At 39.7% G+C, this 26,949-nt stretch overlaps 30 non-coding genes across 30 annotated transcripts; all 30 read right to left on the reverse strand.

Annotated features, from left to right (window-relative positions):
* Nucleotides 1-253: 253 nt before the first annotated feature.
* On the reverse strand, nt 254-336 carry Trnal-uaa (transfer RNA leucine (anticodon UAA)). The gene has a single exon. It is a non-coding gene; the product is annotated as a tRNA-Leu (tRNA).
* Nucleotides 337-707: 371 nt separating this feature from the next.
* On the reverse strand, nt 708-790 carry Trnal-uaa (transfer RNA leucine (anticodon UAA)). Its single transcript has one exon. It is a non-coding gene; the product is annotated as a tRNA-Leu (tRNA).
* A 370-nt stretch (nt 791-1,160) lies between these two features.
* Trnal-uaa (transfer RNA leucine (anticodon UAA)) lies at nt 1,161-1,243 on the reverse strand. The gene has a single exon. It is a non-coding gene; the product is annotated as a tRNA-Leu (tRNA).
* A 371-nt stretch (nt 1,244-1,614) lies between these two features.
* On the reverse strand, nt 1,615-1,697 carry Trnal-uaa (transfer RNA leucine (anticodon UAA)). Its single transcript has one exon. It is a non-coding gene; the product is annotated as a tRNA-Leu (tRNA).
* Nucleotides 1,698-2,831: 1,134 nt separating this feature from the next.
* On the reverse strand, nt 2,832-2,914 carry Trnal-uaa (transfer RNA leucine (anticodon UAA)). The gene has a single exon. It is a non-coding gene; the product is annotated as a tRNA-Leu (tRNA).
* A 370-nt stretch (nt 2,915-3,284) lies between these two features.
* Nucleotides 3,285-3,367, reverse strand: Trnal-uaa (transfer RNA leucine (anticodon UAA)). Its single transcript has one exon. It is a non-coding gene; the product is annotated as a tRNA-Leu (tRNA).
* A 371-nt stretch (nt 3,368-3,738) lies between these two features.
* Trnal-uaa (transfer RNA leucine (anticodon UAA)) lies at nt 3,739-3,821 on the reverse strand. Its single transcript has one exon. It is a non-coding gene; the product is annotated as a tRNA-Leu (tRNA).
* Nucleotides 3,822-4,190: 369 nt separating this feature from the next.
* On the reverse strand, nt 4,191-4,273 carry Trnal-uaa (transfer RNA leucine (anticodon UAA)). The gene has a single exon. It is a non-coding gene; the product is annotated as a tRNA-Leu (tRNA).
* Nucleotides 4,274-5,518: 1,245 nt separating this feature from the next.
* On the reverse strand, nt 5,519-5,601 carry Trnal-uaa (transfer RNA leucine (anticodon UAA)). The gene has a single exon. It is a non-coding gene; the product is annotated as a tRNA-Leu (tRNA).
* Nucleotides 5,602-8,359: 2,758 nt separating this feature from the next.
* On the reverse strand, nt 8,360-8,442 carry Trnal-uaa (transfer RNA leucine (anticodon UAA)). Its single transcript has one exon. It is a non-coding gene; the product is annotated as a tRNA-Leu (tRNA).
* Nucleotides 8,443-9,690: 1,248 nt separating this feature from the next.
* On the reverse strand, nt 9,691-9,773 carry Trnal-uaa (transfer RNA leucine (anticodon UAA)). The gene has a single exon. It is a non-coding gene; the product is annotated as a tRNA-Leu (tRNA).
* Nucleotides 9,774-10,908: 1,135 nt separating this feature from the next.
* On the reverse strand, nt 10,909-10,991 carry Trnal-uaa (transfer RNA leucine (anticodon UAA)). The gene has a single exon. It is a non-coding gene; the product is annotated as a tRNA-Leu (tRNA).
* A 370-nt stretch (nt 10,992-11,361) lies between these two features.
* On the reverse strand, nt 11,362-11,444 carry Trnal-uaa (transfer RNA leucine (anticodon UAA)). Its single transcript has one exon. It is a non-coding gene; the product is annotated as a tRNA-Leu (tRNA).
* An 824-nt stretch (nt 11,445-12,268) lies between these two features.
* On the reverse strand, nt 12,269-12,351 carry Trnal-uaa (transfer RNA leucine (anticodon UAA)). Its single transcript has one exon. It is a non-coding gene; the product is annotated as a tRNA-Leu (tRNA).
* Nucleotides 12,352-14,816: 2,465 nt separating this feature from the next.
* On the reverse strand, nt 14,817-14,899 carry Trnal-uaa (transfer RNA leucine (anticodon UAA)). Its single transcript has one exon. It is a non-coding gene; the product is annotated as a tRNA-Leu (tRNA).
* Nucleotides 14,900-15,269: 370 nt separating this feature from the next.
* Nucleotides 15,270-15,352, reverse strand: Trnal-uaa (transfer RNA leucine (anticodon UAA)). The gene has a single exon. It is a non-coding gene; the product is annotated as a tRNA-Leu (tRNA).
* A 369-nt stretch (nt 15,353-15,721) lies between these two features.
* On the reverse strand, nt 15,722-15,804 carry Trnal-uaa (transfer RNA leucine (anticodon UAA)). The gene has a single exon. It is a non-coding gene; the product is annotated as a tRNA-Leu (tRNA).
* Nucleotides 15,805-17,390: 1,586 nt separating this feature from the next.
* Nucleotides 17,391-17,473, reverse strand: Trnal-uaa (transfer RNA leucine (anticodon UAA)). Its single transcript has one exon. It is a non-coding gene; the product is annotated as a tRNA-Leu (tRNA).
* Nucleotides 17,474-17,843: 370 nt separating this feature from the next.
* Trnal-uaa (transfer RNA leucine (anticodon UAA)) lies at nt 17,844-17,926 on the reverse strand. The gene has a single exon. It is a non-coding gene; the product is annotated as a tRNA-Leu (tRNA).
* Nucleotides 17,927-18,296: 370 nt separating this feature from the next.
* Trnal-uaa (transfer RNA leucine (anticodon UAA)) lies at nt 18,297-18,379 on the reverse strand. Its single transcript has one exon. It is a non-coding gene; the product is annotated as a tRNA-Leu (tRNA).
* A 2,038-nt stretch (nt 18,380-20,417) lies between these two features.
* Nucleotides 20,418-20,500, reverse strand: Trnal-uaa (transfer RNA leucine (anticodon UAA)). The gene has a single exon. It is a non-coding gene; the product is annotated as a tRNA-Leu (tRNA).
* A 1,277-nt stretch (nt 20,501-21,777) lies between these two features.
* On the reverse strand, nt 21,778-21,860 carry Trnaf-aaa (transfer RNA phenylalanine (anticodon AAA)). Its single transcript has one exon. It is a non-coding gene; the product is annotated as a tRNA-Phe (tRNA).
* Nucleotides 21,861-22,231: 371 nt separating this feature from the next.
* Nucleotides 22,232-22,314, reverse strand: Trnal-uaa (transfer RNA leucine (anticodon UAA)). The gene has a single exon. It is a non-coding gene; the product is annotated as a tRNA-Leu (tRNA).
* Nucleotides 22,315-22,684: 370 nt separating this feature from the next.
* On the reverse strand, nt 22,685-22,767 carry Trnaf-aaa (transfer RNA phenylalanine (anticodon AAA)). The gene has a single exon. It is a non-coding gene; the product is annotated as a tRNA-Phe (tRNA).
* Nucleotides 22,768-23,138: 371 nt separating this feature from the next.
* On the reverse strand, nt 23,139-23,221 carry Trnal-uaa (transfer RNA leucine (anticodon UAA)). Its single transcript has one exon. It is a non-coding gene; the product is annotated as a tRNA-Leu (tRNA).
* A 370-nt stretch (nt 23,222-23,591) lies between these two features.
* Nucleotides 23,592-23,674, reverse strand: Trnal-uaa (transfer RNA leucine (anticodon UAA)). The gene has a single exon. It is a non-coding gene; the product is annotated as a tRNA-Leu (tRNA).
* A 371-nt stretch (nt 23,675-24,045) lies between these two features.
* On the reverse strand, nt 24,046-24,128 carry Trnal-uaa (transfer RNA leucine (anticodon UAA)). The gene has a single exon. It is a non-coding gene; the product is annotated as a tRNA-Leu (tRNA).
* A 371-nt stretch (nt 24,129-24,499) lies between these two features.
* Trnal-uaa (transfer RNA leucine (anticodon UAA)) lies at nt 24,500-24,582 on the reverse strand. The gene has a single exon. It is a non-coding gene; the product is annotated as a tRNA-Leu (tRNA).
* A 372-nt stretch (nt 24,583-24,954) lies between these two features.
* Nucleotides 24,955-25,037, reverse strand: Trnal-uaa (transfer RNA leucine (anticodon UAA)). Its single transcript has one exon. It is a non-coding gene; the product is annotated as a tRNA-Leu (tRNA).
* A 370-nt stretch (nt 25,038-25,407) lies between these two features.
* Nucleotides 25,408-25,490, reverse strand: Trnal-uaa (transfer RNA leucine (anticodon UAA)). The gene has a single exon. It is a non-coding gene; the product is annotated as a tRNA-Leu (tRNA).
* Between the last annotated feature and the right edge of the window lie 1,459 nt (nt 25,491-26,949).

Consider the following 26,949-nt stretch of genomic DNA (forward strand, 5'->3'; position numbering starts at 1 on the left):
TGCCCTTTTGATAACTCAACAAAATGAATGGAACTGCAAAATGGGATGGTAATATTTAGGATTTTGAGTTTGAAAGTTTCAGATATGGAAGGCATTATTGCGTATCGTGAAGTAACTGCTGGTAGAATTATTGGGGCTATTCTATTTTGCCCTGTGGGATAATTCATAACAACGTATCATGTTAACACATTTCCACGGTTAAAACTCTCCAAGCATCCCTCAATCTTCTTATCACACAGGTTAGCCTAGCTAATACCAGAGGTGGGGTTCGAACCCACGCGGACAATCGTCCATTGGAACTTAAGTCCAACGCCTTAACCACTCGGCCACCCTGGTTGAAATTTCAGGTTACCAAGGTTGCTTGAACTTGGAAAACGTACTGGCAATGAACCTCAGTATTCTAAATCCCGCAAGAGCACTACCATTTGACGACCTTCAGATTTTTCAATAATTTGCCCTTTTGATAACTCAACAAAATGAATGGAACTGCAAAATGGGATGGTAATATTTAGGATTTTTGAGTTTGAAAGTTTCAGATATGGAAGACATTATTGCGTATCGTGAAGTAACGGCTGGTAGAATTATTGGGGCTATTCTATTTTGCCCTGTGGGATAATTCATCACAACGTATCATGTTAACACATTTCCACGGTTAAAACTCTCCAAGCATCCCTCAATCTTCTTATCACACAGGTTAGCCTAGCTAATACCAGAGGTGGGGTTCGAACCCACGCGGACAATCGTCCATTGGAACTTAAGTCCAACGCCTTAACCACTCGGCCACCCTGGTTGAAATTTCAGGTTACCAAGGTTGCTTGAACTTGAAAAACGTACTGGCAATGAACCTCAGTATTCTAAATCGCGCAAGAGCACTACCATTTGACGACCTTCAGATTTTTCAATAATTTGCCCTTTTGATAACTCAACAAAATGAATGGAACTGCAAAATGGGATGGTAATATTTAGGATTTTGAGTTTGAAAGTTTCAGATATGGAAGGCATTATTGCGTATCGTGAAGTAACTGCTGGTAGAATTATTGGGGCTATTCTATTTTGCCCTGTGGGATAATTCATAACAACGTATCATGTTAACACATTTCCACGGTTAAAACTCTCCAAGCATCCCTCAATCTTCTTATCACACAGGTTAGCCTAGCTAATACCAGAGGTGGGGTTCGAACCCACGCGGACAATCGTCCATTGGAACTTAAGTCCAACGCCTTAACCACTCGGCCAACCTGGTTGAAATTTCAGGTTACCAAGGTAGCTTGAACTTGGAAAACGTACTGGCAATGAACCTCAGTATTCTAAATCGCGCAAGAGCACTACCATTTGACGACCTTCAGATTTTTCAATAATTTGCCCTTTTGATAACTCAACAAAATGAATGGAACTGCAAAATGGGATGGTAATATTTAGGATTTTTGAGTTTGAAAGTTTCAGATATGGAAAACATTATTGCGTATCGTGAAGTAACGGCTGGTAGAATTATTGGGGCTATTCTATTTTGCCCTGTGGGATAATTCATCACAACGTATCATGTTAACACATTTCCACGGTTAAAACTCTCCAAGCATCCCTCAATCTTCTTATCACACAGGTTAGCCTAGCTAATACCAGAGGTGGGGTTCGAACCCACGCGGACAATAGTCCATTGGAACTTAAGTCCAACGCCCTAACCACTCGGCCACCCTGGTTGAAACTTCAGGTTACCAAGGTTACTTGAACTTGGAGAAAGTACTGGCAATGAGCCTTAACATTCTAAATCGTGTAAGAGCATCAACATCTGTCGATATTCTTATTTCTTAAATAATTTGCCGTTTTGATAATTCAACAAATTGACTGGAACTGCAAAAAAGTATGGTAATACTTAGGATTTTGAGTTTGAAAATTTGAGATATGGAAGGAATAATTGCGCATTGTGAAAGAACGGCTGGTACAACTATTGCAGCTATTCTACCTCTCCAAGTTCGATACTTTGCCACAACGAGTCATGGTAAACACACTTCCACGTTTAAATTCTCCAAGCATCCTTCAATCATCTTATGAAAAACGTTAATCTAGCTAATAACAGAGGTGGTGTTCGAACCCACTCGGACAAGCGTCTAATGGAAGTTAAGTCCAACACCTTATCCACTCGGCCACCCTGGTTGAATATTCAGGTTAATAAGGTTACTTGATCTCGGAAAAAGTACTGGGAATGAACCTTAGTATTTTAAATCGTGCAAAAGCATTAACATCTGTCGATCTTCTTATTTCTTTAATAATTTGCCGTTTTGATAATTCAACAAATTGACTGGAACTGCAAAAAAGTATGGTAATATTTGGGATTTTGGGTTTGAAAATTTGAGATATGGAAGGAATAATTGCGCATTGTGAAATAACGGCTGGTACAACTATTGCAGCTGTTCTATTTCTCCAGGTTCGATACTTCGCCAGAACGTGTCATGGCAAACACATTTCCACGTTTAAATTCTCCAAGCATCCTTCAATCATCTTATCACCCAGATAAACCTAGCTAATACCGGAATTGCGCAAGAGCATTACCATTTGACAACCTTCATACTTTTAATTATTTGCCGTTTTGATAACTCAACAGATTGACTGGAACTGCAAACAAGTATGGTAATATCTGTGATTTTGAGTTTGAAAATTTGAGACATGGAAGGAATAATTGCGCATTGTAAAATAACGGCTGGTACAACTATTGCAGCTGTTCTACCTCTCCAAGTTCGATACTTCGCCACAACGTGTCATGGCAAACACATTTCCACGAATAAAACTCTACAAGCATCCCTCAATCTTCTTATCACACAGGTTAGCCTAGCTAATACCAGAGGTGGGGTTCGAACCCACGCGGACAATCGTCCATTGGAACTTAAGTCCAACGCCTTAACCACTCGGACACCCTGGTTGAAATTTCAGGTTACCAAGGTTGCTTGAACTTGGAAAACGTACTGGCAATGAACCACAGTATTCTAAATCGCGCAAGAGCACTACCATTTGACGACCTTCAGATTTTTCAATAATTTGCCCTTTTGATAACTCAACAAAATGAATGGAACTGCAAAATGGGATGGTAATATTTAGGATTTTGAGTTTGAAAGTTTCAGATATGGAAGGCATTATTGCGTATCGTGAAGTAACTGCTGGTAGAATTATTGGGGTTATTCTATTTTGCCCTGTGGGATAATTCATAACAACGTATCATGTTAACACATTTCCACGGTTAAAACTCTCCAAGCATCCCTCAATCTTCTTATCACACAGGTTAGCCTAGCTAATACCAGAGGTGGGGTTCGAACCCACGCGGACAATCGTCCATTGGAACTTAAGTCCAACGCCTTAACCACTCGGCCACCCTGGTTGAAATTTCAGGTTACCAAGGTTGCTTGAACTTGGAAAACGTACTGGCAATGAACCTCAGTATTCTAAATCCCGCAAGAGCACTACCATTTGACGACCTTCAGATTTTTCAATAATTTGCCCTTTTGATAACTCAACAAAATGAATGGAACTGCAAAATGGGATGGTAATATTTAGGATTTTTGAGTTTGAAAGTTTCAGATATGGAAGACATTATTGCGTATCGTGAAGTAACGGCTGGTAGAATTATTGGGGCTATTCTATTTTGCCCTGTGGGATAATTCATCACAACGTATCATGTTAACACATTTCCACGGTTAAAACTCTCCAAGCATCCCTCAATCTTCTTATCACACAGGTTAGCCTAGCTAATACCAGAGGTGGGGTTCGAACCCACGCGGACAATCGTCCATTGGAACTTAAGTCCAACGCCTTAACCACTCGGCCACCCTGGTTGAAATTTCAGGTTACCAAGGTTGCTTGAACTTGGAAAACGTACTGGCAATGAACCTCAGTATTCTAAATCGCGCAAGAGCACTATCATTTGACGACCTTCAGATTTTTCAATAATTTGCCCTTTTGATAACTCAACAAAATGAATGGAACTGCAAAATGGGATGGTAATATTTAGGATTTTGAGTTTGAAAGTTTCAGATATGGAAGAAATATTGCGTATCGTGAAGTAACGGCTGGTAGAATTATTGGGGCTATTCTATTTTGCCCTGTGGGATAATTCATCACAACGTATCATGTTAACACATTTCCACGGTTAAAACTCTCCAAGCATCCCTCAATCTTCTTATCACACAGGTTAGCCTAGCTAATACCAGAGGTGGGGTTTGAACCCTCGCGGACAATCGTCCATTGGAACTTAAGTCCAACGCCTTAACCACTCGGCCACCCTGGTTGAAATTTCAGGTTACCAAGGTTACTTGAACTTTGAAAACGTACTCGCAATGAACCTTAGTAATCTAAATCGCGCAAGAGCACTACCATTTAACGACCTTCAGATTTTTCAATAATTTGCCCTTCTGATAACTCAACAAAATGAATGGAACTGCAAACAAGTATAGTAATATCTGTGATTTTGAGTTTGAAAGTTTGAGACATGGAAGTACTAATTGCGTATTGTGAAATAACGGCTGGTACAACTATTGCAGCTGTTCTACCTCTCCAAGTTCGATACTTCGCCACAACGTATCATGTTAACACATTTCCACGGTTAAAACTCCACAAGCATCCCTCAATCTTCTTATCACACAGGTTAGCCTAGCTAATACCAGAGGTGGGGTTCGAACCCACGCGACCAATCGTCCATTGGAACTTAAGTCCAACGCCTTAACCACTCGGCCATCGTGGTTGAACATTCAGGTTAATAAGGTTACTTAAACTTGGAAAAAGTACTGGCAATGAATCTTAGTATTCTAAATCGTGTAAGAGCATTGACATCTGTCGACTTTCTTATCTCTTTATTAATTTGCCGCTTTCATAATTCAACAAATTGGGACTTTGAATTTGAAATTTTGAGATACGGAAGGAATAATTGCGCATCGTGAAATAACGGTTTGTAGAATTATTGGTGTTTTTCCATTTTCGCCATGTGCGATATTTCGCCACAACGTATCGTGTTAACACATTCCCACGGTTAAAAATCTCCAAGCATCCCTCAATCTTCTTACCAGAAAGGTTAGCCTAGCTAATACCAGAGGTTGGGTTCAAACCCACGCGGACAATCGTCCATTGGAACTTAAGTCCAACGCCTTGACGACTCGCCCCCCTGGTTGAAATTTCAGGTTAATAAGTTTATTTGAACTTGGAAAAAGTACTGGCAATCAACCTTAGTATTTTAAATCGCGCAAGAGCATTACCATTTGACGACCTTCAGATTTTTGAATAATTTGCCGTTTTGATAATTCAACAAATTGACTGGAACTGCAAGAAAGTATGGTAATATTTGGGATTTTGAGTTTGAAAATTTGAGATATGGAAGGCATGATAGCGCATTGTGAAATAACGGCGGGTACAACTGTTGCAGCTGTTCTATTTCTCCAGGTTCGATACTTCGCCAGAACGTGTCATGCCAAACACATTTCCACGTTTAAATTCTGCAAGCATCCTTCAATCATCTTATCACCCAGATAAACCTAGCGAATACCAGAGGTGGGGTTCGAACCCACGCGGACAATCGTCCATTGGAACTTAAGTCCAACGCCTTAACCACTCGGCCACCCTGGTTGAAATTTCAGGTTACCAATGTTACTTGAACTTGGAAAACGTACTAGCAATGAACCTTAGTATTCTAAATCGCGCAAGAGCACTACCATTTGACGACCTTCAGATTTTTCAATAATTTGCCCTTTCGATAACTCAAAAAAATGAATGGAACTGCAAAATTGGATGGTAATATTTGGGAATTTGAGTTTGAAGGTTTCAGATATGGAAGGAATAATTGCGCATTGTGAAATAACCGCTGGTACAACTATTGCAGCTGTTCTACCTCTCCAAGTTCGATACTTCGCCACAACGTGTCATGGCAATAAGAAAGTCGACAGATGTCAATGCTCTTACACGATTTAGAATACTAAGATTCATTGGCAGCAGTTTCTCCAAGTTTAAGTAACCTTATTAACCTGATTATTCAACCAGGGTGGCCGAGTGGATAAGGTGTTGGACTTAAGTTCCAATGGACGCTTGTCCGAGTGGGTTCGAACACCACCTCTGTTATTAGCTAGGTTAACGTTTTTGATAAGATGATTGAAGGATGCTTGGAGAATTTAAACCTGGAAGTGTGTTTGCCATGACTCGTTCTGGCAAAGTATCGAACTTGGAGAGTAGAATAGCTGCAATAGTTGTACCGGCCGTTCTTTCACAATGCGCAATCATTCCTTCCATATCTCAAATTTTCAAATTCAAAATCCTAAGTATTACCATTCTTTTTTGCAGTTTCAGTCAATTTGTTGAATTATCAAAACGGCAAATTATTTAAGAAATAAGAAGATCGACAGATGTTAATGATCTTACACGATTTAGAATATTAAGGCTCATTGCCAGTACTTGCGCATCGTGAAATAACGGTTTGTAGAATTATTGGTGTTTTTCCATTTTCGCCATGTGCGATATTTCACCACAACGTATCGTGTTAACACATTCCCACGGTTAAAACTCTACAAGCATCCCTCAATCTTCTTATCACACAGGTTAGCCTAGCTAATACCAGAGGTTGGGTTCAAACCCACGCGGACAATCGTCCATTGGAACTTAAGTCCAACGCCTTAACCACTCGGCCACACTGGTTGAACATTCAGGTTAATAAGGTTACTTGAATTTGGAAAGGGTACGGGAAATGAACCTTAGTATTCTAAATCGCCCAAGAGCATTACCATTTGACGAACTTCAGATTTTTTAATAATTTTCCATTTTGATAGCTCAACAAAATGAATGGAGCTGCAAAAAAGGGTGGTAATATTTGGGATTTGGAGTTTGATTGTTTGAGATATGGAAGGCATTATTGCGCATCGTGAAGTAACGGCTGGTAGAACTATTGGGGCTATTTTATTTTGCCATGTGGGATAATTCAACACAACGTGTCATGTTAACGCATTTCCACGGCAAAACCCTCCAAGCATCCCTCAATCTTCTTATCACACAGGTTAGCCTAGCTAATACCAGAGGTGGGGTTCGAACCCATACGGACAATAGTCCATTGGGACTTAAGTCCAACGCCTTAACCACTCGGCCACCCTGTTTGAAATTTCAGGTTACCAAGGTTACTTGAACTTGGAGAAAGTACTGGCAATGAGCCTTAATATTCTAAATCGTGTAAGAGCATTAACATCTGTCGATCTTTTTATTTCCTAAATAATTTGCCGTTTTGACAATTCAACAAATTGACTGAAACTGCAAAAAAGGATGGTAATACTTGGGATTTTGAGTTCGAAAATTTGAGATATGGAAGGAATAATAGCGCATTGTGAAAGAACGGCTGGTACAACTATTGCAGCTATTCTACTCTCCAAGTTCGATACTTTGCCACAACGAGTCATGGCAAACACACTTCCACGTTTAAATTCTCCAAGCATCCTTCAATCATCTTATCAAAAACGTTAACCTAGCTAATAACAGAGGTGGTGTACGAACCCACTCGGACAAGCGTCCAATGGAACTTAAGTCCAACACCTTATCCACTCGGCCACCCTGGTTGAATATTCAGGTTAATAAGGTTACTTAAACTTGGAAAAAGTACTGGCAATGAATCTTAGTATTCTAAATCGTGTAAGAGCATTGACATCTGTCGACTTTCTTATCTCTTTAATAATTTGCCGCTTTCATAATTCAACAAATTGGGACTTTGAATTTGAAATTTTGAGATACGAAAGGAATAATTGGGCATCGTGAAATAACGGTTTGTAGAATTATTGGTGTTTTTCCATTTTCGCCATATGCGATATTTCACCACAACGTATCGTGTTAAGACATTCCCACGGTTAAAACTCTCCAAGCATCCCTCAATCTTCTTATCAGACAGGTTAGACTAGCTAATACCAGAGGTTAGGTTCAAACCCACGCGGACAATCTTCCATTGGAACTTAAATCCAACGCCTTAACGACTCGGCCCCCCTGGTTGAAATTTCAGGTTAATAAGGTTATTTTAACTTGGAAAAAGTACTGGCAATGAACTTTAGTAGTTTAAATCGCGCAAGAGCATTAACATTTGACGATCTTCCTATTTCTTTGATAATTTGCCGTTTTGATAATTCAACAAATTGACTGGAACTGCAAAAAGTTATGGTAATATTAGGGATTGTGAGTTTGAAATTTTGAGATATGGAAGGAATAATTGCGCATTGAGAAATATCGGCTGGTACAACTATTGCAGCTATTATATTTCTCCAGATTTGATACTTCGCCACAAGGTGTCATGGCAAACACATTTCCACGTTTAAATTCTCCAAGCATCTTTCAATCATCTTTTCACCCAGATTAGCCTATCTAATACCAGAGGTGGGGCTCGAACCCATGCCGACAAGAGTCCATTGGAACTTAAGTCCAACGCCTTAACCACTCGGCCACCTTGGTTGAAACTTCAGGTTACCAAGGTTACTTGAACTTGGAGAAAGTACTGGCAATGAGCCTTAACATTCTAAATCGTGTAAGAGCATCAACATCTGTCGATCTTCTTATTTCTTAAATAATTTGCCGTTATGATAATTCAACAAATTGACTGGAACTGCAAAAAAGTACGGTAATACTTGGGATTTTGAGTTTGAAAATTTGAGATATGGAAGGAATAATTGCGCATTGTGAAAGAACGGCTGGTACAACTATTGCAGCTATTCTACCTCTCCAAGTTCGATACTTTGCCACAACGAGTCACGGTAAACACACTTCCACGTTTAAATTCTCCAAGCATCCTTCAATCATCTTATCAAAAACGTTAACCAAGCTAATAACAGAGGTGGTGTTCTAACCCACTCGGACAAGCGTCCATTGGAACTTAAGTCCAACACCTTATCCACTCGGCCACCCTCGTTGAATATTCAGGTTAATAAGGTTACTTAAACTTGGAAAAAGTACTGGCAATGAATCTTAGTATTCTAAACCGTGTAAGAGCATTGACATCTGTCGACTTTCTTATCTCTTTAATAATTTGCCGCTTTCATAATTCAACAAATTGGGACTTTGAATTTGAAATTTTGAGATACGGAAGGAATAATTGCGCATCGTGAAATAACGGTTTGTTGAATTATTGGTGTTTTTCCATTTTCGCTATGTGCGATATTTCACCACAACGTATCGTGTTAACACATTCCCACGGTTAAAGCTCTCCAAGCATCCCTCAGTCTTCTTATCAGACAGGTTAGACTAGCTAATACCAGAGGTTAGGTTCAAACCCACGCGGACAATCGTCCATTGGAACTTAAGTCCAACGCCTTAACGACTCGACCCCCCTGGTTGCAATTTCAGGTTAATAAGGTTATTTGAACTTAGAAAAAGTACTGGCAATGAACCTTAGTATTTTAAATAGCGCAAGAGCATTAACATTTGACGATCTTCTTATTTCTTTAATAATTTGCCGTTTTGATAATTCAACAAATTGACTGGAACTGCAAAAAGTTATGGTAATATTTGGGATTGTGAGTTTGAAATTTTGAGATATGGAAGGAATAATTGCGCATTGAGAAATATCGGCTGGTACAACTATTGCAGCTATTATATTTCTCCAGATTTGATACTTCGCCACAAGGTGTCATGGCAAACACATTCCCACGTTTAAATTCTCCAAGCATCCTTCAATCATCTTATCACCCAGATTAACCTATCTAATACCAGAGGTGGGGTTCGAACCCACTCGGACAATAGTCCATTGGAACTTAAGTCCAACGCCTTAACCACTCGGTCACCCTGGTTGAAACTTCAGGTTACCAAGGTTACTTGAACTTGGAGAAAGTACTGGCAATGAGCCTTAACATTCTAAATCGTGTAAGAGCATCAACATCTGTCGATCTTCTTATTTCTTAAATAATTTGCCGTTTTGATAATTTAACAAATTGACTGGAACTGCAAAAAAGTATGGTAATACTTGGTATTTTGAGTTTGAAAATTTGAGATATGGAAGGAATAATTGCGCATTGTGAAAGAACGGCTGGTACAACTATTGCAGCTATTCTACCTCTCCAAGTTCGATACTTTGCCACAACGAGTCATGGTAAACACACTTCCACGTTTAAATTCTCCAAGCATCCTTCAATCATCTTATCAAAAACGTTAACCTAGCTAATAACAGAGGTGGTGTTCGAACCCACTCGGACAAGCGTCTAATGGAAGTTAAGTCCAACACCTTATCCACTCGGCCACGCTGGTTGAATATTCAGGTTAATAAGGTTACTTGATCTCGGAAAAAGTACTGGGAATGAACCTTAGTATTTTAAATCGTGCAAAAGCATTAACATCTGTCGATCTTCTTATTTCTTTAATAATTTGCCGTTTTGATAATTCAACAAATTGACTGGAACTGCAAAAAAGTATGGTAATATTTGGGATTTTGGGTTTGAAAATTTGAGATATGGAAGGAATAATTGCGCATTGTGAAATAACGGCTGGTACAACTATTGCAGCTGTTCTATTTCTCCAGGTTCGATACTTCGCCAGAACGTGTCATGGCAAACACATTTCCACGTTTAAATTCTCCAAGCATCCTTCAATCATCTTATCACCCAGATAAACCTAGCTAATACCGGAATTGCGCAAGAGCATTACCATTTGACGACCTTTATACTTTTCAATTATTTGCCGTTTTGATAACTCAACAGATTGACTGGAACTGCAAACAAGTATGGTAATATCTGTGATTTTGAGTTTAAAAATTTGAGACATGGAAGGAATAATTGCGCATTGTAAAATAACGACTGGTACAACTATTGCAGCTGTTCTACCTCTCCAAGTTCGATACTTCGCCACAACGTGTCATGGCAAACACATTTCCACGAATAAAACTCTGCAAGCATCCCTCAATCTTCTTATCACACAGGTTAGCCTAGCTAATACCAGAGGTGGGGTTCGAACCCACGCAGACAATCGTCCATTGGAACTTAAGTCCAACGCCTTAACCACTCGGCCACCCTGGTTGAAATTTCAGGTTACCAAGGTTGCTTGAACTTGGAAAACGTACTGGCAATGAACCACAGTATTCTAAATTGCGCAAGAGCACTACCGTTTGACGACCTTCAGATTTTTCAATAATTTGCCCTTTTGATAACTCAATAAAATGAATGGAACTGCAAAATGGGATGGTAATATTTAGGATTTTGAGTTTGAAAGTTTCAGATATGGAAGGCATTATTGCGTATAATGAAGTAACTGCTGGTAGAATTATTGGGGCTATTCTATTTTGCCCTGTGGGATAATTCATCACAACGTATCATGTTAACACGTTTCCACGGTTAAAACTCTCCAAGCATCCCTCAATCTTCTTATCACACAGGTTAGCCTAGCTAATACCAGAGGTGGGGTTCGAACACACGCGGACAATCGTCCATTGGAACTTAAGTCCAACGCCTTAACCACTTGGCCACCCTGGTTGAAATTTCAGGTTACCAAGGTTGCTTGAACTTGGAAAACGTACTGGCAATGAACCTCAGTATTCTAAATCGCGCAAGAGCACTACCATTTGACGGCCTTCAGATTTTTCAATAATTTGCCCTTTTGATAACTCAACAAAATGAATGGAACTGCAAAATGGGATGGTAATATTTAGGATTTTGAGTTTGAAAGTTTCAGATATGGAAGACATTATTGCGTATCGTGAAGTAACGGTTTGTAGAATTATTGGTGTTTTCCATTTTTGCCATGTGCGATATTTCACCACAACGTATCGTGTTAAGACATTCCCACGGTTAAAACTCTCCAAGCATCCCTCAATCTTCTTATCAGACAGGTTAGACTAGCTAATACCAGAGGTTAGGTTCAAACCCACGCGGACAATCGTCCATTGGAACTTAAATCCAACGCCTTAACGACTCGGCCCCCCTGGTTGTAATTTCAGGTTAATAAGGTTATTTTACCTTGGAAAAAGTACTGGCAATGAACCTTAGTATTTTAAATCGTGCAAGAGCATTAACATTTGACGATCTTCTTATTTCTTTGATAATTTGCCGTTTTGATAATTCAACAAATTGACTGGAACTGCAAAAAGTTATGGTAATATTAGGGATTGTGAGTTTGAAATTTTGAGATATGGAAGGAATAATTGCGCATTGAGAAATATCGGCTGGTGCAACTATTGCAGCTATTATATTTCTCCAGATTTGATACTTCGCCACAAGGTGTCATGGCAAACACATTTCCACGTTTAAATTCTCCAAGCATCCTTCAATCATCTTATCACCCAGATTAACCTATCTAATACCAGAGGTGGGGTTCGAACCCATGCGGACAATAGTCCATTGGAACTTAAGTCCAACGCCTTAACCACTCGGCCACCTTGGTTGAAACTTCAGGTTACCAAGGTTACTTGAACTTGGAGAAAGTACTGGCAATGAGCCTTAACATTCTAAATCGTGTAAGAGCATCAACATCTGTCGATCTTCTTATTTCTTAAATAATTTGCCGTTATGATAATTCAACAAATTGACTGGAACTGCAAAAAATTATGGTAATACTTGGGATTTTGATTTTGAATATTTGAGATATGGAAGGAATAATTGCGCATTGTGAAAGAACGGCTGGTACAACTATTGCAGCTATTCTACCTCTCCAAGTTCGATACTTTGCCACAACGAGTCACGGTAAACACACTTCCACGTTTAAATTCTCCAAGCATCCTTCAATCATCTTATCAAAAACGTTAACCAAGCTAATAACAGAGGTGGTGTTCTAACCCACTCGGACAAGCGTCCATTGGAACTTAAGTCCAACACCTTATCCACTCGGCCACCCTCGTTGAATATTCAGGTTAATAAGGTTTCTTAAACTTGGAAAAAGTACTGGCAATGAATCTTAGTATTCTAAACCGTGTAAGAGCATTGACATCTGTCGACTTTCTTATCTCTTTAATAATTTGCCGCTTTCATAATTCAACAAATTGGGACTTTGAATTTGAAATTTTGAGATACGGAAGGAATAATTGCGCATCGTGAAATAACGGTTTGTTGAATTATTGGTGTTTTTCCATTTTCGCTATGTGCGATATTTCACCATAACGTATCGTGTTAACACATTTCCACGGTTAAAGCTCTCCAAGCATCCCTCAGTCTTCTTATCAGACAGGTTAGACTAGCTAATACCAGAGGTTAGGTTCAAACCCACGCGGACAATCGTCCATTGGAACTTAAGTCCAACGCCTTAACGACTCGGCCCCCCTGGTTGAAATTTCAGGTTAATAAGTTTATTTGAACTTAGAAAAAGTACTGGCAATGAACCTTAGTATTTCAAATACCGCAAGAGCATTAACATTTGACGATCTTCTTATTTCTTTAATAATTTGCCGTTTTGATAATTCAACAAATTGATTGGAACTGCAAAAAGTTATGGTAATATTTGGGATTGTGAGTTTGAAATTTTGAGATATGGAAGGAATAATTGCGCATTGAGAAATATCGGCTGGTACAACTATTGCAGCTATTATATTTCTCCAGATTTGATACTTCGCCACAAGGTGTCATGGCAAACACATTTCCACGTTTAAATTCTCCAAGCATCCTTCAATCATCTTATCACCCAGATTAACCTATCTAATACCAGAGGTGGGGTTCGAACCCATGCGGACAATAGTCCATTGGAACTTAAGTCCAACGCCCTAACACTCGGCCACCCTGGTTGAAACTTCAGGTTACCAAGGTTACTTGAACTTGGAGAAAGTACTGGCAATGAGCCTTAACATTCTAAATCGTGTAAGAGCATCAACATCTGTCGATATTCTTATTTCTTAAATAATTTGCCGTTTTGATAATTCAACAAATTGACTGGAACTGCAAAAAAGTATGGTAATACTTGGGATTTTGAGTTTGAAAATTTGAGATATGGAAGGAATAATTCCGCATTGTGAAAGAACGGCTGGTACAACTATTGCAGCTATTCTACCTCTCCAAGTTCGATACTTTGCCACAACGAGTCATGGTAAACACACTTCCACGTTTAAATTCTCCAAGCATCCTTCAATCATCTTATGAAAAACGTCAATCTAGCTAATAACAGAGGTGGTGTTCGAACCCACTCGGACAAGCGTCTAATGGAAGTTAAGTCCAACACCTTATCCACTCGGCCACCCTGGTTGAATATTCAGGTTAATAAGGTTACTTGATCTCGGAAAAAGTACTGGGAATGAACCTTAGTAATTTAAATCGTGCAAAAGCATTAACATCTGTCGATCTTCTTATTTCTTTAATAATTTGCCGTTTTGATAATTCAACAATTTGATTGGAACTGCAAAAAAGTATGGTAATATTTGGGATTTTGGGTTTGAAAATTTGAGATATGGAAGGAATAATTGCGCATTGTGAAATAACGGCTGGTACAACTATTGCAGCTGTTCTATTTCTCCAGGTTCGATACTTCGCCAGAACGTGTCATGGCAAACACATTTCCACGTTTAAATTCTCCAAGCATCCTTCAATCATCTTATCACCCAGATAAACCTAGCTAATACCGGAATTGCGCAAGCGCATTACCATTTGACGACCTTCATACTTTTTAATTATTTGCCGTTTTGATAACTCAACAGATTGACTGGAACTGCAAACAAGTATGGTAATATCTGTGATTTTGAGTTTGAAAATTTGAGACTTGGAAGGAATAATTGCGCATTGTAAAATAACGGCTGGTACAACTATTGCAGCTGTTCTACCTCTCCAAGTTCGATACTTCGCCACAACGTGTCATGGCAAACACATTTCCACGAATAAAACTCTACAAGCATCCCTCAATCTTCTTATCACACAGGTTAGCCTAGCTAATACCAGAGGTGGGGTTCGAACCCACGCGGACAATCGTCCATTGGAACTTAAGTCCAACGCCTTAACCACTCGGACACCCTGGTTGAAATTTCAGGTTACCAAGGTTGCTTGAACTTGGAAAACGTACTGGCAATGAACCACAGTATTCTAAATCGCGCAAGAGCACTACCATTTGACGACCTTCAGATTTTTCAATAATTTGCCCTTTTGATAACTCAACAAAATGAATGGAACTGCAAAATGGGATGGTAATATTTAGGATTTTGAGTTTGAAAGTTTCAGATATGGAAGGCATTATTGCGTATCGTGAAGTAACTGCTGGTAGAATTATTGGGGCTATTCTATTTTGCCCTGTGGGATAATTCATAACAACGTATCATGTTAACACATTTCCACGGTTAAAACTCTCCAAGCATCCCTCAATCTTCTTATCACACAGGTTAGCCTAGCTAATACCAGAGGTGGGGTTCGAACCCACGCGGACAATCATCCATTGGAACTTAAGTCCAACGCCTTAACCACTCGGCCACCCTGGATGAAATTTCAGGTTACCAAGGTTGCTTGAACTTGGAAAACGTACTGGCAATGAACCTCAGTATTCTAAATCGCGCAAGAGCACTACCATTTGACGACCTTCAGATTTTTCAATAATTTGCCCTTTTGATAACTCAACAAAATGAATGGAACTGCAAAATGGGATGGTAATATTTAGGATTTTGAGTTGAAAGCTTCAGATATGGAAGACATTATTGCGTATCGTGAAGTAACGGCTGGTAGAATTATTGGGGCTATTCTATTTTGCCCTGTGGGATAATTCATCACAACGTATCATATTAACACATTTCCACGGTTAAAACTCTCCAAGCATCCCTCAATCTTCTTATCACACAGGTTAGCCTAGCTAATACCAGAGGTGGGGTTCGAACCCACGCGGACAATCGTCCATTGGAACTTAAGTCCAACGCCTTAACCACTCGGCCACCCTGGTTGAAATTTCAGGTTACCAAGGTTGCTTGAACTTGGAAAACGTACTGGCAATGAACCTCAGTATTCTAAATCGCGCAAGAGCACTACCATTTGACGACCTTCAGATTTTTCAATAATTTGCCCTTTTGATAACTCAACAAAATGAATGGAACTGCAAAATGGGATGGTAATATTTAGGATTTTGAGTTTGAAAGTTTCAGATATGGAAGACATTATTGCGTATCGTGAAGTAACGGCTGGTAGAATTATTGGGGCTATTCTATTTTGCCCTGTGGGATAATTCATCACAACGTATCATGTTAACACATTTCCACGGTTAAAACTCTCCAAGCATCCCTCAATCTTCTTATCACACAGGTTAGCCTAGCTAATACCAGAGGTGGGGTTTGAACCCTCGCAGACAATCGTCCATTGGAACTTAAGTCCAACGCCTTAACCACTCGGCCACCCTGGTTGAAATTTCAGGTTACCAAGGTTACTTGAACTTTGAAAACGTACTCGCAATGAACCTTAGTAATCTAAATCGCGCAAGAGCACTACCATTTGACGACCTTCAGATTTTTCAATAATTTGCCCTTCTGATAACTCAACAAAATGAATGGAACTGCAAAATGGGATGGTAATATTTGGGATTTGGAGTTTGAATGTTTGAGATATGGAAGGCATTATTGCGCATCGTAAAGTAACGGCTAGTAGAACTATTGGGGCTTTTCTATTTCGCCATGTGGGATAATTCAACACAACGTGTCATGTTAACGCATTTCCACGGCAAAACCTTCCAAGCATCCCTCAAACTTCATATCACACAGGTTAGCCTAGGTAATACCAGAGGTGGTGTTCGAACCCATGCGGATAATAGTCCATTGGAACTTAAGTCCAACGCCTTAACCACTCGGCCACCCTGGTTGAAATTTCAGGTTACCAAGGTTGCTTGAACTTGGAAAACGTACTGGCAATGAACCTCAGTATTTGAAATCGTGCAAGAGCATTTACATCTGTCGATCTTTTTATTTCTTTAATATTTTGCCGTTTTGATAATTCAACAAATTGACTGGAACTGCAAAAAAGTATGGTAATATTTAGGATTTTGAGTTTGAAAATTTGAGATATGGAGGGAATAATTGCACATTGGGAAATAACGGCTGGTACAACTATTGCAGCTGTTCTATTTCTCCAGGTTCGATACTTCGCCAGAACGTGTCATGGCAAACACATTTCCACGTTTAAATTCTCCAAGCATCCTTCAATCATCTTATCACCCAGATAAACCTAGCTAATACCGGAATTGCGCAAGCGCATTACCATTTGACGACCTTCATACTTTTTAATTATTTGCCGTTTTGATAACTCAACAGATTGACTGGAACTGCAAACAAGTATGGTAATATCTGTGATTTTGAGTTTGAAAATTTGAGACTTGGAAGGAATAATTGCGCATTGTAAAATAACGGCTGGTACAACTATTGCAGCTGTTCTACCTCTCCAAGTTCGATACTTCGCCACAACGTGTCATGGCAAACACATTTCCACGAATAAAACTCTACAAGCATCCCTCAATCTTCTTATCACACAGGTTAGCCTAGCTAATACCAGAGGTGGGGTTCGAACCCACGCGGACAATCGTCCATTGGAACTTAAGTCCAACGCCTTAACCACTCGGACACCCTGGTTGAAATTTCAGGTTACCAAGGTTGCTTGAACTTGGAAAACGTACTGGCAATGAACCACAGTATTCTAAATCGCGCAAGAGCACTACCATTTGACGACCTTCAGATTTTTCAATAATTTGCCCTTTTGATAACTCAACAAAATGAATGGAACTGCAAAATGGGATGGTAATATTTAGGATTTTGAGTTTGAAAGTTTCAGATATGGAAGGCATTATTGCGTATCGTGAAGTAACTGCTGGTAGAATTATTGGGGCTATTCTATTTTGCCCTGTGGGATAATTCATAACAACGTATCATGTTAACACATTTCCACGGTTAAAACTCTCCAAGCATCCCTCAATCTTCTTATCACACAGGTTAGCCTAGCTAATACCAGAGGTGGGGTTCGAACCCACGCGGACAATCATCCATTGGAACTTAAGTCCAACGCCTTAACCACTCGGCCACCCTGGATGAAATTTCAGGTTACCAAGGTTGCTTGAACTTGGAAAACGTACTGGCAATGAACCTCAGTATTCTAAATCGCGCAAGAGCACTACCATTTGACGACCTTCAGATTTTTCAATAATTTGCCCTTTTGATAACTCAACAAAATGAATGGAACTGCAAAATGGGATGGTAATATTTAGGATTTTGAGTTTGAAAGCTTCAGATATGGAAGACATTATTGCGTATCGTGAAGTAACGGCTGGTAGAATTATTGGGGCTATTCTATTTTGCCCTGTGGGATAATTCATCACAACGTATCATATTAACACATTTCCACGGTTAAAACTCTCCAAGCATCCCTCAATCTTCTTATCACACAGGTTAGCCTAGCTAATACCAGAGGTGGGGTTCGAACCCACGCGGACAATCGTCCATTGGAACTTAAGTCCAACGCCTTAACCACTCGGCCACCCTGGTTGAAATTTCAGGTTACCAAGGTTGCTTGAACTTGGAAAACGTACTGGCAATGAACCTCAGTATTCTAAATCGCGCAAGAGCACTACCATTTGACGACCTTCAGATTTTTCAATAATTTGCCCTTTTGATAACTCAACAAAATGAATGGAACTGCAAAATGGGATGGTAATATTTAGGATTTTGAGTTTGAAAGTTTCAGATATGGAAGACATTATTGCGTATCGTGAAGTAACGGCTGGTAGAATTATTGGGGCTATTCTATTTTGCCCTGTGGGATAATTCATCACAACGTATCATGTTAACACATTTCCACGGTTAAAACTCTCCAAGCATCCCTCAATCTTCTTATCACACAGGTTAGCCTAGCTAATACCAGAGGTGGGGTTTGAACCCTCGCAGACAATCGTCCATTGGAACTTAAGTCCAACGCCTTAACCACTCGGCCACCCTGGTTGAAATTTCAGGTTACCAAGGTTACTTGAACTTTGAAAACGTACTCGCAATGAACCTTAGTAATCTAAATCGCGCAAGAGCACTACCATTTGACGACCTTCAGATTTTTCAATAATTTGCCCTTCTGATAACTCAACAAAATGAATGGAACTGCAAAATGGGATGGTAATATTTGGGATTTGGAGTTTGAATGTTTGAGATATGGAAGGCATTATTGCGCATCGTAAAGTAACGGCTAGTAGAACTATTGGGGCTTTTCTATTTCGCCATGTGGGATAATTCAACACAACGTGTCATGTTAACGCATTTCCACGGCAAAACCTTCCAAGCATCCCTCAAACTTCATATCACACAGGTTAGCCTAGGTAATACCAGAGGTGGTGTTCGAACCCATGCGGATAATAGTCCATTGGAACTTAAGTCCAACGCCTTAACCACTCGGCCACCCTGGTTGAAATTTCAGGTTACCAAGGTTGCTTGAACTTGGAAAACGTACTGGCAATGAACCTCAGTATTTGAAATCGTGCAAGAGCATTTACATCTGTCGATCTTTTTATTTCTTTAATATTTTGCCGTTTTGATAATTCAACAAATTGACTGGAACTGCAAAAAAGTATGGTAATATTTAGGATTTTGAGTTTGAAAATTTGAGATATGGAGGGAATAATTGCACATTGGGAAATAACGGCTGGTACAACTATTGCAGCTGTTCTATTTCTCCAGGTTCGATACTTCGCCAGAACGTGTCATGGCAAACACATTTCCACGTTTAAATTCTCCAAGCATCCTTCAATCATCTTATCACCCAGATAAACCTAGCTAATACCGGAATCGCGCAAGAGCATTACCATTTGACGACCTTCAGACTTTTCAATTTTTTGCCGTTTTGATAACTCAACAGATTGACTGGAACTGCAAACAAGTATGGTAATATCTGTGATTTTGAGTTTGAAAGTTTGAGACATGGAAGGAATATTTGCGCATTGTGAAATAACGGCTTGTACAACTATTGCAGCTGTTCTACCTCTCCAAGTTCGATACTTCGCCACAACGTGGCATGGGAAACACATTTTCACGATTAAAACTCTACAAGCATCCCTCAATCTTCTTATCACACAGGTTAGCCTAGCTAATACCAGAGTTGGGTTCAAACTTACGCGGACAATCGTCCATTGGAACTTAAGTTCAACGCCTTAACCCTTCGGCCACCCTGGTTGAACATTCAGGTTAATAAGGTTACTTGAATTTGGAAAGGGTACGGGAAATGAACCTTAGTATTCTAAATCGCCCAAGAGCATTACCATTTGACCAATTTCAGATTTTTTAATAATTTTCTATTTTAATAGCTCAACAAAGTGAATGGAGCTGCAAAAAAGGATGGTAATATTTGGGATTTGGAGTTTGAATGTTTGAGATATGGAAGGCATTATTGCGCATCGTGAAGTAACGGCTGGTACAACTATTAAAGCTGTTCTATTTCTCCAGGTTCGATACTTCGCCTAAACGTGTCATGGCAAACACATTTCCACGTTTAATTTCTCCAAGCATCCTTCAATCATCTTATCACCCAGATAAACCTAGCTAATACCAGAGGTGGGGTTCGAACCCACGCGGACAATCGTCCATTGGAACTTAAGGCCAACGCCTTAACCACTAGGCCACCCTGGCTGAATTTTCAGGTTACCAAGGTTACTTGAACTTGGAAAACGTACTGGCAATGAACCTTAGTATTCTAAATCGTGCAAGAGCACTACCATTTGACGACCTTCAGATTTTTCAATCATTTGCCCTTTTGATAACTCAACAAAATGAATGGAACTGCAAAATGGGATGGTAATATTTGGGATTTTGAGTTTGAAAGTTTCAGATATGAAAGGCATTATTGCGTATCATGAAGTAACGGCTGGTAGAATTATTGGGGCTATTCTATTTCGCCCTGTGGGAGAATTCAACACAACGTATCATGTTAACACATTTCCACGGTTAAAACTCTCCAAGCATCCCTCACTCTTCTTATCACGCAGGTTAGCCTAGCTAACACCACAGGTGGGGTTCGAACCCATGCGGACAATAGTCCATTGGAACTTAAGTCCAACGTCTTAACCACTCGGCCACCCTAATTGAAATTTCAGGTTAATAAGGTTACTTGATCTTGGAAAAACTACTGGGAATGAACCTTAGTATTTAAAATCGCGCAAGAGCATTAACATCTGTCGATCTTCTTATTTCTTTAATAATTTGCCGTTTTGATAATTCAACAAATTGACTGGAACTGCAAAAAAGTATGGTAATATTTGGGATTTTGAGTTTGAAAATTTGAGATATGGAAGGAATAATTGCGCATTGTGAAATAACGGCTGGTACAACTATTGCAGCTGTTCTATTTTTCCAGGTTCGATCCTTCGCCAGAACGTGTCATGGCAAACACATTTCCACGTGTAAATTCTCCAAGCATCCTTCAATCATCTTATCACCAAGATAAACCTAGCTAATACCAGAGGTAGGGTTCGAACCCACGCGGACAATCGTCCATTGGAACTTAAGTCCAACGCCTTAACCACTCGGTCACCCTGGTTGAAATTTCAGGTTACCAAGGCTACTTGAACTTGGAAAACATACTGGCAATGAACCTTGGTATTCTAAATCGTGCAAGAGCACTACCATTTGAAGATCTTCAGATTTTCCAATAACTTGCCCTTTTGATAGCTCAACAAAATGAATGGAACTGTAAAATGGGACGGTAATACTTGGGATTTTGAGTTTGAAAGTTTCAGATATGGAAGGCATTATTGCGTATCGTGAAGTAACGGCTGGTAAAATTATTGGGGCTACTCTATTTTGCCCTGTGGGATAATTCAACGCAACGTATCATGTTAACACATTTCCACGGTTAAAACTCTCCAAGTATCCCTCAATCTTCTTATCACACAGGTTAACCTAGCTAATACCAGAGGTGGGGTTCGAACCCATGCGGACAATAGTCCATTCGAACTTTAGTCCAACGCCTTAACCACTCGGCCACCCTGGTTGAAATTTCAGGTTACCAAGGCTACTTGAACTTGGAAAACATACTGGCAATGAATCTTATTATTTTAAATCGCGCAAGAGCATTACCATTTGACGACCTTCAGACTTTTCAATTATTTGCCGTTTTGATAACTCAACAGATTGACTGGAACTGCAAACAAGTATGGTAATATCTGTGATTTTGAGTTTAAAAATTTAAGACATGGAAGGAATAATTGCGCATTGTAAAATAACGGCTGGTACAACTATTGCAGCTGTTCTACCTCTCCAAGTTCGATACTTCGCCACAACGTGTCATGGCACACACATTCTCACGATTAAAACTCTACAAGCATCCCTCAATCTTCTTATCACACAGGTTAGCCTAGCTAATACCAGAGATGGGGTTCGAACCCACGCGGACAATCGTCCATTGGAACTTAAGTCCAACGCCTTAACCACTCGGCCACCCTGGTTGAACATTCAGGTTAATAAGGTTACTTGAATTTGGAAAGGGTACGGGAAATGAACCTTAGTATTCTAAATCGCGCAAGAGCACTACCATTTGACAAACTTCAGATTTTTCAATAATTTGTCCTTTTGGTAACTCAACAAAATGAATGGAACTGCAAAATGGGATGGTAATATTTGGGATTTTGAGTTTGAAAGTTTCAGATATGGAAGGCATTATTGCGTATCGTGAAGTAACGGCTGGTAAAATTATTGGGGCTATTCTATTTTGCCCTGTGGGATAATTCAACGGAACGTATTATGTTAACACATTTCCACGGTTAAAACACTCCAAGCATCCCTCAATCTTCTTATCACACAGGTTAACCTAGCTAATACCAGAGGTGGGGTTCGAACCCATGCGGACAATAGTCCATTGGAACTTTAGTCCAACGTCTTAACCACTCGGCCACCCTTGTTGAAATTTCAGGTTACCAAGGCTACTTGAACTTGGAAAACATACTGGCAATCAATCTTATTATTTTAAATCGCGCAAGAGCATTACCATTTGACGACCTTCAGACTTTTCAATTATTTGCCGTTTTGATAACTCAACAGATTGACTGGAACTGCAAACAAGTATGGTAATATCTGTGATTTTGAGTTTAAAAATTTAAGACATGGAAGGAATAATTGCGCATTGTAAAATAACGGCTGGTACAACTATTGCAGCTGTTCTACCTCTCCAAGTTCGATACTTCGCCACAACTTGTCATGGCACACACATTTTCACGATTAAAACTCTACAAGCATCCCTCAATCTTCTTATCACACAGGTTAGCCTAGCTAATACCAGAGATGGGGTTCGAACCCACGCGGACAATCGTCCATTGGAACTTAAGTCCAACGCCTTAACCACTCGGCCACCCTGGTTGAACATTCAGGTTAATAAGGTTACTTGAATTTGGAAAGGGTACGGGAAATGAACCTTAGTATTCTAAATCGCGCAAGAGCACTACCATTTGACAAACTTCAGATTTTTCAATAATTTGTCCTTTTGGTAACTCAACAAAATGAATGGAACTGCAAAATGGGATGGTAATATTTGGGATTTTGAGTTTGAAAGTTTCAGATATGGAAGGCATTATTGCGTATCGTGAATTAACGGCTGGTAAAATTATTGGGGCTATTCTATTTTGCCCTGTGGGATAATTCAACGGAACGTATCATGTTAACACATTTCCACGGTTAAAACTCTCCAAGCATCCCTCAATCTTCTTATCACACAGGTTAACCTAGCTAATACCAGAGGTGGGGTTCGAACCCATGCGGACAATAGTCCATTGGAACTTAAGTCCAACGCCTTAACCACTCGGCCACCCTGGTTGAAATTTGAGGTTAATAAGGTTACTTGATCTTGGAAAAACTACTGGGAATGAACCTTAGTATTTTAAATCGCGCAGGAGCATTAACATCTGTCGATCTTCTTATTTCTTTAATAACTTGCCCTTTTGATAATTCAACAATATGACTGAAACTGCAAAAAAGTATGGTAATATTTGGGATTTTGAGTTTGAAAATTTGAGATATGGAAGGAATAATTGCGCATTGTGAAATAACGGCTGGAACAACTATTGCAGCTGTTCTATTTTTCCAGGTTCGATACTTCGCCAGAACGTGACATGGCAAACACATTTCCACGTGTAAATTCTCCAAGCATCCTTCAATCATCTTATCACCCAGATAAACCTAGCTAATACCAGAGGTGGGGTTCGAACCCACCCGGACAATCGTCCAATGGAACTTAAGTCCAACGCCTTAACCACTCGGCCACCCCGGCTGAACTTTCAAGTTAATAAGGTTACTTGAACTTGGAAAAAGTACTGGCAATGAATCTTATTATTTTAAATCGCGCAAGAGCATTACCATTTGACGACCTTCAGACTTTTCAATAATTTGCCGTTTTGATAACTCAACAGATTGACTGGAACTGCAAAAAAGTATGGTAATATCTGTGATTTTGAGTTTGAAAGATTGAGACATGGAAGGAATAATTGCGCATTGTGAAATAACAGCTGGTACAACTATTGCAGCTGTTCTACCTCTCCAAGTTCGATACTTCGCCACAACGTGTCATGGCAAACACATTTCCACGATTAAAACTCTACAAGCCTCCCTCAATCTTCTTATCACACAGGTTAGCCTAGCTAATACCAGAGGTGGTGTTCGAACCCACGCGGACAATAGTCCATTGGAACTTAAGTCCAACGTCTTAACCACTCGGCCACCCTGGTTGAAATATTTCAGATTACCAAGGTTACTTGAACTTGGAAAACGTACTGGCAATGAACCTTAGTATTCTAAATCGTGCAAGAGCACTACCATTTGACGACCTTCAGATTTTTCAATAATTTGCCCTTTTGATAACTCAACAAAATGACTGGAACTGCAAAATGGGATGGTAATACTTCGGATTTTGAGTTTGAAAGTTTCAGATATGGAAGGCATTATTGCGTATCGTGAAGTAACGGCTGGTAGAATTATTGGGGCTATTCTATTTTGCCCTGTGGGATAATTCAACACAACGTATGATGTTAACACATTTCCACGGTTAAAACTCTCCAAGCATTCCTCAATCTTCTTATCACACAGGTTAGCCTAGCTAATACCGGAGGTGGGGTTCGAACCCATACGGACAATAGTCCATTGGAAGTTAAGTCCAACGCCTTAACCACTCGGCCACCCTGGTTGAAATTTCAGGTTACCAAGGTTATTTGAACTTGGAAAACGTACTGGTAATGAACCTTAGTATTCTAAATTGCGCAAGAGCACCACCATTTGACGACCTTCAGATTTTTCAATAATTTGCCCTTTTGATAACTCAACAAAATGAATGGAACTGCAAAATGGGACGGTAAAACTTGGGACTTTGAGTTTGAAAGTTTCAGATATGGAAGGCATTATTGCGTATCGTGAAGTAACGGCTCGTAGAATTATTGGGGCTATTCTATTTTGCCCTGTGGTATAATTCAACGCAACGTATCATGTTAACACATTTCCACGGTTAAAACTCTCCAAGTATCCCTCAATCTTCTTATCACACAGGTTAGCCTAGCTAATACCAGAGGTGGGGTTCGAACCCATGCGGACAATAGTCCATTGGAACTTAAGTCAAACGCCTTAACCACTCGGCCACCCTGGTTGAAATTTCAGGTTACCAAGGTTACTTGAACTTGGAAAACGTACTGGCAATGAACCTTAGTATTCTAAATCGTGCAAGAGCACTACCATTTGACGACTTTCAGATTTTTTAATAGATTGCCCTTTTGATAACTCAACAAAATGAATGGAACTGCAAAATGGGATGGTAATATTTGGGATTTTGAGTTTGAAAGTTTCAAATATGGAAGGCATTATTGCGTATCGTGAAGTAACGGCTGGTAAAATTATTGGGGCTATTCTATTTTGCCTTGTGGGATAATTCAACACAACGTATCATGTTAACACATTTCCACGGTTTAAACTCTCCAAGCATCCCTCAATCTTCTTATCACACAGGTTAGCCTAGCTAATACCAGAGGTGGTGTTTGAACCCATGCGGACAATAGACCATTGGAACTTAAGTCTAACGCCTTCACCACTCGGCCACCCTGGTTGAACATTCAGGTTCATAAGGTTACTTGAATTTGGAAAGGGTACGGGAAATGAACCATAGTATTTCCAAATCGCCCAAGAGCATTACCATTTGACGAACTTCAGATTTTGTAATAATTTTCCATTGTGATAGCTCAACAAAATGAATGGAGCTGCAAAAAAGGATGGTAATATTTGGGATTTGGAGTTTGAATGTTTGAGATATGGAAGGCATTATTGCGCATCGTGAAGTAACGGCTGGTAGAACTATTGGGGCTATTCTATTTTGCCATGTGGGATAATTCAACACAACGTGTCATGTTAACGCATTTCCACGGCAAAACCCTCCAAGCATCCCTCAATCTTCTTATCACACAGGTTAGCCTAGCTAATACCAGAGGTGAGGTTCGAACCCATACGGACAATAGTCCATTGGAACTTAAGTCCAACGCCTTAACCACTCGGCCAACCTGGTTGAAATTTCAAGTTAATAAGGTTACTTGAACTTGGAAAAAGTACTGGCAATGAATCTTATTATTTTAAATCGCGCAAGAGCATTAACATCTGTCGATCTTCTTATTTCTTTAATAATTTGCCGTTTTGATAATTCAACAAATTGACTGGAACTGCAAAAAGTATGGTAATATTTGGAATATTGGAAAAAGTACTGGGAATGAACCTAAATATTCTAAATCGTGTAAGAGCATTAACATCTGTCGACCTTCTTATTTCTTTAATAATTTGCAGCTTTGATAATTCATTAAATTGCCTGGAACTGCAAAAAGAGATGTAATCTTTGAGATTTTGAATTTGAAATTTGGTGACATGGAATGAGTAATTGCGTATCGTGATATAACGGCTGGTACAACTATTGCAGCTACTCTACCTCTCCAAGTTCGATACTTCGCAACAACGTGTCATGGCAAACACATTTCCACGTTTAAATTCTCCAAGCATCCTTCAATCATCTTATCAAAAACGTTAACCTAGCTAATAACAGAGATGGGGTTCGAACCCACTCGGAGAAA

This window comes from Hydractinia symbiolongicarpus, chromosome 2 (assembly GCF_029227915.1).
Source record: "Hydractinia symbiolongicarpus strain clone_291-10 chromosome 2, HSymV2.1, whole genome shotgun sequence".
NCBI classification, from domain to species: Eukaryota; Metazoa; Cnidaria; class Hydrozoa; order Anthoathecata; family Hydractiniidae; genus Hydractinia; species Hydractinia symbiolongicarpus.